Below are 12,333 nucleotides of genomic sequence, written 5' to 3'. Positions count from 1 at the left end.
GACCATGACTTTAAATATCATTCTGGGGAATAGTGACGGGAAAATGTGACGGGGACGTGGAGACCACTTACAGGACCAGACTGACCTGTCTAATGTTGTCCACTAGAACATGAAGAGTTTCGGTGCAGATTTGATGTTATAGCCGTGAGAGGAACATTACAAGTGATGTCTTGACACCAGTTATCCTGGCTCACCCTTAAGTGCACCCCTCAGTTCAAAGATAATCATGAGCAGCTCAGAGTCCCCAGCACCCTAGGTGGGCAGGAACCTACAGAGCACAGTCCACTTGGAAACATCTACCCTGTTGCTGACCCTGCTCCCAAATGGGAAGTGTGGGTCAGGGAAGCCATGTATACAAGCTGTTCAATTTCTCTGACGTCATGAAATCATGGGAAGTAGTTCTCTAGAAGTCCAAACTGCACTTTAAACACTTGACATCACAAATCCTCCACTGAGCAGAAATGAAAGCTAAACAAAATGTTTAGTTGCATCTCCTGAATCCTCACTAAATCATGAAGGAAACCTGGGCTAGGGCTATACGTTTCCTCTTGTTGGTTTTGAACAACACTGTTGCTGACTACCAAAGTAATGCGTGTGCATTGTAGAGATAGAAAAAAGTACAAAGTCTAAAATAAAAATCACCATAATGCTGGAACACAGAGATTACCACTATTAACCTTTTGTTAGATATTTCTTTCACTCTTTTATCCATAGATCTGTACAGACACAATCATCTCTTTTGTAATACAGTAGTATTATTTTGTAATCTCCTTTTTGTCGTTTAATAAAATGTCATCAACGTGGTCCCGCATTACCTAATTTTTTTTTAATAATATGATTTTTATAGCTGCATACTATTCTAACCTACGGATATAACAAATTTATTTAACCATGATCATCTTGTTTCATGTGTAGGCTGTTTCTGATTTTGAACTATTAAAAAATAATATTGTGAGGAGAATTATTGGTGATAAATCTTTGTACAAAGCTCTGACTATTTCCTTGGGCGAATTTCTCAACGAGAATTTCTGAATTAAAGGTAGTCACACTTTAGGGCTTTTGATAAATAGTATAACATGCCATTATATTATTATTATATTGTAATACTACTAACAGAAATGTTGATCACTTTACATACTGTATTAGCAGTATATAAGAGTACCTGTTTACCTGCCTCCTCATCTACGCTAAATTGTCTTATTAAAAAAAACCTTTCCCAATTTCATTTCTGGCAAATCGTATCTTCTCACATTAATTTGTACTGCTTTTTAAATGTTCTTGTTCTTATACAGAATTATTGGCGATTTGTATATCTTCCTTTGTGAAATGCCTGATCATGTCACAAAACCATGAGCCTGGTTTTGTGCAGGATACTGGATGGTTGAGACTGGCAATTGCTCTGCACTGATGAGAAGATGCCTTTTCCACACCTTTGGCCCTGGGAGGTCCCTAGGGCCCTGCCACAGGAATGGCTTCTCACTTTTGGGTGAGAATGGCCCATCTCACACCATGGACTGTCTGTACCTGAGTCATGTCTCACCACATAGGCTGGTGCAAAAATGCCACCATTTTGGAATGAAAGTTTCAGGTCTAAGGTAATCTCATATCATTTTAGTTTGTAGACTAACAGATTCATAGATCTTCTCAAAACTTCAACCATCAGAGTTTAAATTAAGGGGAAGTGGCCAGGGAGGCCTTACCTGGAAATGACAATTCAGTTAAGTTTGAGTCCCCAGGTACCTAGGGATGGAAAAGCCCTCTTGTGACTGGGAGGACTTTGATGATGAGCATGTTCGGCCTATGCAACTGGAAATGCTCTGCTACTGCAGACCATTCACACCTTGATCAAGCACTCAGTGTGGACAAAACCAAGTCTTAGACTAGGAGGAGGGGGAGAAATGACACAAAAAGCCTCTCGACGACCTATCTGGAGATACACATGTACGTGTGCATACATGCATTCTGTTTGCATGTACATGCACATAAAATTATTAAGAAAAGAAACTAAAGAGAATGATGTGATCCAGATCAAATTATTAATTTTATATTTCTTTCTGTATTTTTTCAAAAATAATTTCAGACAGCCTAAAGGCAAATTAATACAATAACACCCATAGAGCTTACTCCTCTGATGCACCTTGGTAGGCACTCGAAGACTGCCTCCCTAAAGTCTGCAGGCAAAGGAAAGTGCTTCTTAAATCCATTGAAAGGCTTTACGTGCTTTAATTACATCCATAAAAAAACATAAACTAGGGGTGGGGAAACTCCAGGTCTTTAATCTTATTATTATAGTCCAAGTGTTTCACTGCACTTGAGAACCACTTATGACTTCTTATGTTTCTAGTTACAATTTATTTTTTAAATGCCTGTTCTCTACTCATAGACTCTGACATTAGGAGAGAGAAAGACGAAAAACGAAATAAAATAAATCTTATATTTTATGTTTATTATTATTTCAACCAGAAGCCATTTTTTTTTTTTTTTTACATATTATGTTGTTCCATTTAATAAAGTTCAAAAGAAAGGGCAAAACTAAACAACATATTGTTTAGGGATGCACGCTTGTGACAAAACAATAGAGAAAAACAAGGAAATGATTATCACAAAAGTTAGATGGTCAACTCTAAAAGGGAGGGAGAGTTGTGTTCAAGAAGGTCACTGGGGGGGCTTCTGGGGTGCTGGCAATGTTCCATTTCTTGACCTTCAACCAGAAGCCATTTTCACTTTTTGCTTTTATAAGATTTCTTTTCAGTGTTTTGATACTGTATTTGGTCATTTGGTTATTAGACTTACAATTTGGTGTTTTAAAGGATTGTAAAGTAATGAATTTCTAAAAATGTGGAATTGAGATATCATATAATGGTAAACAGGAAATTAAGTTTCTAGTTAATCAGACTTAGTTTTATCAGATCACCTACAGCAGCTCGCTGAAGCTCCACGGTGGTATGGGGCAAACTAAACATAGATGAAGAATATTTGACTTACCTCTGTGTGGACAAAAATTAGTAGAAGGAATAGAATTTTCTGAAGAGAATAAGAAATTAATAAGGATGAGAGATTGTTATCCAAGGAATGGTGATTATATTAGCTCGTAGTACAAACAAACTGAATAGCAGAGTAAGGAGGATAGTATTATGGGGTGGGGAAGAAGCATCTAGTAGGTAACTGGTGGAGAGGCTAGGAGATCAGATTCTCCAGCACCAAGAGGAAGTGGGAGAGATGACTTGGTAACCCTGACTTGCAAGCATACTCAGGTACCCCCAATTCTAAAAACTTTCCACTTTATGCACCCCTATGTTCATCACAGCATTATTTACACTATCCAAGACATGGAAGCAACCTAAGTGCCCATCAACTGATGATTGGATAAAGAAGATATGGTGTATATATATATATATGTATATGTATATAATGGAATACTACTCAGCTGTAAAAAAGGATAAAATCATCCCATTCATAACAACGTGGATGGACCTTGAGGGTATTATGTTAAGTGAAATAAGCCAGATAGAGAAAGACGAACTCAGTATGACTCCACTCATAGGTGGAAGTTAAACATATAGACAAAGAGAACTGATTGGTGGTTACCAGGGGAAAGGGGGGGTCGGCAGAGGGCACAAAGGGTGAAGTGGTGCACCTACAATATGACTAACAATAATGTACAACTGAAATTTCACAAGGTTGTAAACTATCATAATCTTAATAAAAAGTTTTAAAAAACAACCAAACAACTTTCCACTTTACCATACTTCAGATCAAGTTAATTTTCTGCTTCTGCTCTCCTTTATTCATTCATTTAACAAGTATTTATTGAGCACTTGCCATATACCAGGTACTTTTCTAGGAGCTGGGAATACAGCAGTGAACAAGACACGCGAAATCCTGCCAAACTTCTTTGAACTGTAGCCTATGTTTTCTCCTTCAGCTTTCACACCACCCTCTCGGTTTTTATCTTCCTACACCTGATTTCCTTTCCCACCATTGTGATAAAACAGCTCTCTAAAGACCAGTGACCTCCTAATCACTATATCCAGTGCCCTTTTCTCAGTTCTCATCTTCCTCGGATTCTGTATCATTTAATAACATTCTGTTTCCATCACTTTTTTTAGTCTCCGTTCCTTTGGGTTCTGTGGTATGACACTAGTGTGATTTGCCTCCTATGCCTCTTATTGCTTCTTCCCTGACTTGTTCTCTTGCCTCCTAAATACTGGTGGTCACTCAGGTTCTACACTTTGCTCACTTCCATTTTTTCTCTCTCAAATCTTTTCCCTTGATGATTTCTCATGGCTTAAACCATTGGTTCTATTTGGTAGTACCCTAAATCTGTATTCCCAGACCCAACCCTCTCCTAAACTCTAATCCCACATTTTGAACTGTGTGCTGGAGGTTTCCATCTGGGCATCTGGTCATGAAGCCAAGCACAATCTGTTTAAAACTGAAGCCAGTGTTTGTACCACACAGGGTTCTGAACTGCAAACAACAGAAACCCACTCTGGCCAACTCAAGCAGAAAATGAATTCACTGGGAGGATATCAGGTAGCTCACTGGGTCGACAGGGAAGCCAGAAGACCAAGCATGGAAAATGGGCAGGATCCCAGGCAGTCTAGGGCACAGAGAGCACAGCCAAATTAACCCCATAGGAGGAAGCTGTTGAGGATGCTGCCCTGGAGCTGGCTGTCTCCCTTTCCTCTCCCACACACAATCAATGCTGGTTTTCAATTCTAGCATGGTCCCTAACTGCTAGTTTTTGTGTCTTTCCTCCCAGATTAAAAGACCTGGGCTGGAGCATTCAATTGGTCTAGGTCATGTGCATGGGCCCCAGCTGCCAAAGATGACCTCTGATTCCCTTTAGCTTCCCACAAAAGGGAAGGCTTTCAGATTCAAGCCAACCAAAAAATGGCAATTGACCACTATATTTTCTTTTCTCTGATCACCTCATTTCTGTAAGTTCCCATTTGCATTTAATGCCTCCATCATTCTCTCCATCACGGGGCCAGCACTTAAATAACTTCTTTTTCTCCTTCCTTTCCCTCAGCTTCTAAGGTAATCAGTCATCCAGGTCTGTGAGGGTTTTGTTTGTTGTTCATTCATTTGTTGTTTCCTTTACATGCTTTTCTTCTTGGAGCTTTCTGTAGCTACCCCTCCACTGCAACAGCATTCCTCACTTCCAGTGCCTCCTCCAATTTATTCACCCACAGGTTAATTTTCCTGTAGCAACACTTTGATCACATCATTTGCTGCTAAAACTACATTGTTGATAGATGTCTCAGCCTGGCATTCAAGGATCTCCACAATAGAATTCCAATGAGACGAAGAGGCAAGCTGGTGCAGTGAAAAGAACTTGACCTTCAGATGCAGACTGATATGAGTTCAAACCCTGATTTTCTCACTTTCTAATTGTTTACTCTTGAGATTGATTTTCCTAGTCTGAAAAATGGGAATAATAAAACCTACCTCCTAGGGCATTTGTAAGTCAGATCTTTAAAAGTTGGAATGGTGTTATAAGATGTATTTAGGTTGCAACATCAACTCACTGATGCTTATAATGGACGATATTCAATTACAGACCTGTCTGTTTCAAAACCTTAAGTAAGGTTGTCATCAATGCGGTTTTAACACAGGCAGGTTGGGATCGGCATGCTACATGTTTTGGGGGCTAAGTAGCAATCTAAGCACCATTTATTGCATCGTTCCTAATTTCAAATAGCTGACTTACAAATGACCTTTTGGAAATAATTTATTTGCAAGTAAAGAACTTCCTGTGTTATTAATTTTGAGAGTCAAATTTCCCTGATTGGCTGCTTTCCACTATAACATTGCTATTTAAAAATATTTCCCTGCAGAGTTTCAATTTTGTGAGAGGCTGCTATGAATTCCTTGTGGGGAAAAAGTATATAGTTATGGTGGACAGATGAAAATTATTAGCTATTATTTTTAAGCCTTGCCCAATGTCCAGTAAATGTGGTAAAGCTCTAGCGCATAGAAAGAAACTTTAAAGTTGGTTCTACAATCTCAGCAAGTTTAAATTCCACTTCATGACGTAAATTCTGTGTCAGCACCAGGAAAACTTAGCTCTGCAGTCCAGGCTTGGTCTCTTCTTTCTGCTAGTCATGAATGGCACCATCAGAGCTACCAAAATTAACCTCAGTCAGTGTTCATTCACCTACTCATGCATCCACGCAGCAAATCCTCTAAGTGAGGTGTGTTTGGTGATCCCCACAGGATAGGTTTTAGTCTCATAAGCTCTTACCAAGAATGTACAACACTGCTAATTGCTTGATTCTTTTCTGAGGTCAGTAAGTGAAAGGTGAAAGATAACAATCATGCCAACACTAGTACAAGAGTTGTTTAATAAGCATGATATTTTTAAACCAATCTTTACAGATAGGGTTTGTGGGTGAGTGTGTGAATTAATATGCACTGCAACATATCTTCCATTTTTGCATCTGTAATGGTTTTTGAAAATTAACACATTAATAAAATGATTAAAATAATATAAAAGTGAAATCCCCTATATCTCTCCCACCTTTTCCTTTCCCCACTCAATTTCATTTTCCAGAGGTAACCAATTTTTAACACTTTGGAGCATATCCTCCCACACTCTATTTTTTTTCCTCTTGCAGTAATTTTAAAGTTATCCCTAGGCATTTTTTACAGTTAGAAGGTTGAACAACATTGCCATTTAGCCTCTTACAGATTTTGGAGCTCTTTCACATACTACCTTATGTTAAACATATTATAAAAACAAAGAACCCTTTTCTTCCACTCAGATATTATTAATTTCTGATTTTGAAGTCCAAAGAAAAACATTTAAGTTTTTTTTCTCTATCATACTTATGCTTATGTGGACTATAGGTTTATACAATCTACACAATTCCATGACTACAGGGCTTAGTTTTAAAAATAACATTAAAACAATGAAATAAAAGGAGCAGAAAGCCCAGCATACTTTAAAAAGAACTTAATTACTCTTGACAACCCTTTAAAAATGTCTGAGGGAGAGAGTCAAGAATCCAGAAAGCGTTTATAGTTACCTTTCAAGGTCATCTGGCTAATGAGAGCAAGACAAAGAAATTAGTACAGGAATTTTTATTTTTCTTCAAATCTTATGTCAAGTCTTTGACAATGGGTGTTGTGTGTCTTCACAAGTCTTCTGAAACACCTCTCACAATAAATAAACTCATTTTGACATAGAGGGGAAGGTAACTACAAGTAGAGTTAAGATTCTGTGTATGAAAAGAATGTTTTAAATTTTTATTATTTCATATTGTGAAAGATGACATCAGTGGGGCCATATTAAAATAGAGCTGGAGCAACCATTTCAGAGGAATTGCCTTGCACGTCTTGTTTTCTTTATCCTCCAAATTGGGCCGAACTGCCAACATTCCAAGAAGTCAGTAAGGACAAGAATATCCTGTTTGCAAGGACTGATGAAACTGGATTTTGCTGATGACCAAATTGCTAACCAATCCATGAAGTACAAGTCTACCCTTTTGCCTGATGACTGAATCTCGAGCTAGTCTATGAAGTACAAACCTAGCCTCATCAAGCTCTCATCGAGCACCAATAAACTCTTCTTTAATACAACTTACCTTATCTTCCTCCCTTTTTCCCATAAAAACTCTGAGTTCCTTTCCTGTAATCCCTGCACTATTTTTGCTTCTACCTGAATCTATGTTCCCTGAATTGCAATTCTTTGATCCCAAATAAACCCTTTGCCTCTTAAACTAGTTTTCTGTTTTCATAGGTTGACAATATAGCTATATTTTGCCTTTTGTAATAATTGGGCTCCTGGAAAATGGTGTATGTTTTACATTTGCCTGAATTAAATTGTATGTAAAGGGCTCAAAGTGAGGAGCAAGAGGAGCTCTGTATTGAAAATAATCTAAAGATAAATCCTTTGGTGGAGTGAAGAATCTAAATAACTACCCAGTAATTGGTAACTGTTTAGTATATTTGGATTTTTATGTATGCTTGTTTGATGATAATGTAAGCTATATTTTCATTTTGAGGAATTTGTGTTGTCTTCCATTTTATTATGGTAAAATTAGACAGTTTGTAAGATCTAACTTGATAAGTATAAAACAAAAAAATTAATACTGGCTGCTTTAAAACATTGGGCATTGGTTGTTTAAATAATGTTTCAACTGAATATTGTAGCCAATATTCAGACTGATTAGTTTGCGGAGTTATTTTATGTTTGTTCAATATTCAATAAATATTTATTGAACAGCTACTCTGCAATAGGCACTAAGTATATAATGGTGAACAAAAACAGACACAATGGAGGCCAGCCCTGTGGCTGAGTGGTTAAGTTCTCAAGCTCTGCTTCAGCGGCCCAGGGTTTCTCTGGTTCGGATCCTGGGCATGGACATGGCATGGCTCATCAAGCCATGCTGAGGCAGCATCCCACACCACAACTAGAAGGACTCACAACTAAAAATATACAACTATGTACTGGGGGACTTTGGGGAGAAAAAGGAAAAATCAAATCTTAAAAAAAAAAAAGACACAATGCAAGCCCATTTATAACAATAACAGCAACTAGGGGCCAGCCGGGTGGCTCAGGGGTTAAGTGCATATGTTCTGATTCGGCAGCCCGGGGTTCACCGGTTCAGATCCAGGGTGCGGACATGGCACCGCTTGGCAAGCCATCTTGTGGTAGGTGTCCCACATATAAAGTAGAGGAAGATGGGCATGGATGTTAGCTCAGGGCCAGTCCTCCTTGGCAAAAAGAGGAAGATTGGCAGCAGTTAGCTCAGGGCTAATCTTCCTCAAACCCCCCTCCCCCCCCCAAACCAGCAACTAATCACTTACGGAGTATTTACAACATAATGAGCCCTATTCTAAGGGCTTTATGTCTACTGTCTCATTGCATTCCCTCAATAACTCTAGGGAGTAGAAATGGTAACATCCCCATTTCACAGATGAAAAAACTGAGGCACAGAAAGATTAGGTAATTTGTCCAATGTTACACAGCTAGTAAGCGGTGGAGTTGGGATTTGAGTCTAGGCAGTATGATCCCAGAGTTTGCACTCTTAACCACTGGGATGTACTACCTCTGCTATATTCTAAAAGCTCTCTTTGTAAGTGTACAATCTAATGGTGAAACACTCGTTGAAGAATCACTCAAGTAAATGAAAAATTATAACTCAGATAAGTGCTGTGAAGAGGAGTATGGCAGAAACTATTTGGCTTGTTGTCAGCAAAATGCTTCTCTCTTCCATCTGGTTACACAGTTAGACTATATTTCCTAGCCTCCCTTGCAGTTACGTGTGGTCATACATCTAAGTTCTGGCCCATAGAATGTAGACAAAAGTGAGGTACACGCTTCCATGCCTGGACTATAAACGCGTCCTGATTGATCCTTTATGTTCTTCCACCATCACCCCTCTTCACTGGCTGAAAAGAGTGGAGTCCCAGATAGAAGAAGCCTAGATCCCTGAAAGACTTCATGGAACAGAGTCTCCTGAAGACCTACATTGGATACTGATAAGAGTGAAAAAGTTTTATTATATCAAGCCAACTGAAATTTTGGCATTTTTTATAGTAGCAGTCAGCCTATCTTCACTAATACAGAAAAATGAAACCTTGAAGTTGAATGCTGCTGTAAGGAAAAAAAGAACTAAAACACGTGACTTTGAATTTGCAGTTGGTTTGGGATGGTGTGGAAACAGATACTGGAGGTTGGATTACTTGAGAGTTAGAGTTAGAGTAACAGTGTATGTTGGCCACTATTTGCTAACTTTCTTCTCATTACAAGAAAGAGAAAAGCTCAAGCAAGAATTGGCCAGTTTGTAAGTAGAAATAAAAGAGAATTAGAGGAAGTCCGTAAGTTTGAGGGCTAAAAGATTAGAAAGCGGATGACTTCTAGACACCCATAAAGGAAATAAAATATTTAAAACCTTTGAGTAACAAAGGTCCACTTAGACCCAGACTCACAGCAAAGATCTGATTAAGAGTGTGGTCTTCTCATCCAAGTCTGATGGCCTGAAGACAGACCCCATTAAATTGAGAGAGAAAGGAACTGGGGAAGGAAGGCAGAGGTAAATCACGCTTGAGAATGAGGTGTAAGAAAGAACTTTGGATGTGGTTATTGGCCCATGTTGCTGACTGGAAGCAAACAGATCAGAAGCCCACCAAGTTTTTGAGGGAATCATGTTCTCCAAGAAATGCTTGGTCATTTGAGTTGGAAAGTAACCTTTGGATCTCATATTTGCACTAGTAGGAAGTGAGCTGAGCAGCCTATAAAAAAATGTATACTCTCCAACATCTCCTTGTAGAAGAGCAAAGCCAGGAGTCATGGAGAACAACGGACAAGGGAATACCTTGGAAAAAAAAGTAAGATTTAAGCGAAGAACTTTCCTTACCTTTCACAATACCTGTCCTAGCAGGATTCTGGAATTGCTGTGGACAAGTGACTGCTGTATTTCTCCTCCTATTTGTCCTTTTTGTGAATGAGCATTTATTTCATTTTTCCTGTCCTTGCCTTTTTTTTTAAAATAAACTTTTGGTTGACTTCACTAGTTGGGATAAGCATGGATTATTTTTATAAAAATAAAAGCAGCTAAAACTGAAGCAAATTTATCATGAAGTTAATGAAACTCAAGCTCCAGGGGTCTCTTTCAAGGCTCTTAGGAAAGTGTGTCTTTCCACTACAGTCTCCCCCTTTGTCACATTTCCCTTTATGACAGGTGGTGTTGGAGTGGTCTTGGATATTTTGGGTATCTGGCTAAGAAAAAGTTGAGTTGGGGATACATTTAATTTCAGTATTAACGAGACATATTTACATGGGTCACAGTCACTTACATTTAATTAAGTTATTGCTGGCTCTCTTTATTTAGCAATAGATTCCAGGAATACTCCTATGGCCCACTGCACTGATTCACCTGGCATCCTGTCATGGAGGTGCAGGGCTAGAGATCATAATGTGATATGAACACATGGCTGGCACTAGACTTGTGTGGGTAGTGTGGGAGAAACAAGGTTTGAAACATAAAGAGTCAGAAGCTAGTCTAGGGAAAACTCTTCTAATCATCAGATATATATAATTGACGGAAGTGGAGAATTTGGTTCTCACTGATGGCAAACCAAAATAGAAGTTCTCTCCTGTCAGGAGTATACTTGATAATGCAGTGTGTATAATTTAAAATTCACCATACATTTTCTGTTGTTTTTTTTTTAAATGGGAACCATACGAAACAGAATTAATCAGAATTCTTGCAGCAACACTACAAACAGCCTGCATGGGTGAAGTGGTTTTTTTATGCATCCTAACTATCAGTAATGAAGACAAATTTGATCAACCTTGCTAGAGGAAAAACTAAATTATCTTTTTATCCTCTCTATTAAAAAGTTATTAAAAAATCACTGTCATATTCACAACACTGATCTCATAGGCTTGTTGTGACATTGAAATGGGGTTAGGCATATAAAGCACCTGGTTACAAACCTGTCGTATAGCAGGATCCAAGTAAATGATATCTAATAAGAAAAAAAAATCAACGTCATATGAAGAGATAAAGAGTATGCAGTCAAGAAATTTAGGAAAAAAGTATTGGAAGTATGTTAGGCAGTTAATTAAATGTTTATTTCTCAATTTGTAATGTTTGTAGTATTTGCAGGCTTCTTAAAATGTGTACTCTCTTGTGATTACTTTTGTCAGTTTAAATACTCTTTAATATAATTTTGTATTTGTAATTTTTGTATTTATTTTCCTCAAAAGGGCCCCACAAACAGTAAAAGCTTCAGGCCTCACAAAAAGTGGATCCTTTTTGAATTAAAAGTATACATATGTAGATATGTATACTAATATATCAATGCAAGTTACTATTCTTATAATTGACCCAAGGCAGAGAGTGTGGCATGCACAACACAGAAGAGCTGTGTCAAAACCTTCTCAAACATGAAGTGGTTAGACTTAACAGAAACTTACAGATATAAGAATGCCCATAACCAAGGAAACTTTGGGTAAATAATTCAATTTTGAAGAAGGAGGAAACTTTAGACACCATTTAGCCTGTGGCTGCCTTATGGCCAATCTCCACATAGTATGGTATTCAGTAGGGTATTCCAACATCTAAGAAAGAAATGAAAAGTAATTTAGATTTTTAGGGAAGATTTCTAAAGAGGCACCAAAAGGCAGAAGTGTATTGCAAGATAGCAACAAAATGTTTAATAATCCTTTCAACCACCTAATTCCTTTAAGTCCCTCTCATTATGACAGTTGCTACCTCATATTTCTCATCTTCCTCCTTCAGTCTGTCCCTCTCTCCTGCAACTCCCTCCAGAAAAACTCTTTCCTTACTCAGCTCTTTATTATTGTATAGATCA

The sequence above is a fragment of the Equus quagga genome, chromosome 5, assembly GCF_021613505.1.
Source record: "Equus quagga isolate Etosha38 chromosome 5, UCLA_HA_Equagga_1.0, whole genome shotgun sequence".
Classification (NCBI taxonomy): domain Eukaryota; kingdom Metazoa; phylum Chordata; class Mammalia; order Perissodactyla; family Equidae; genus Equus; species Equus quagga.
The sequence above is the reverse complement of the archived record's forward strand: the minus strand, read 5'-3'. Positions refer to the sequence as shown.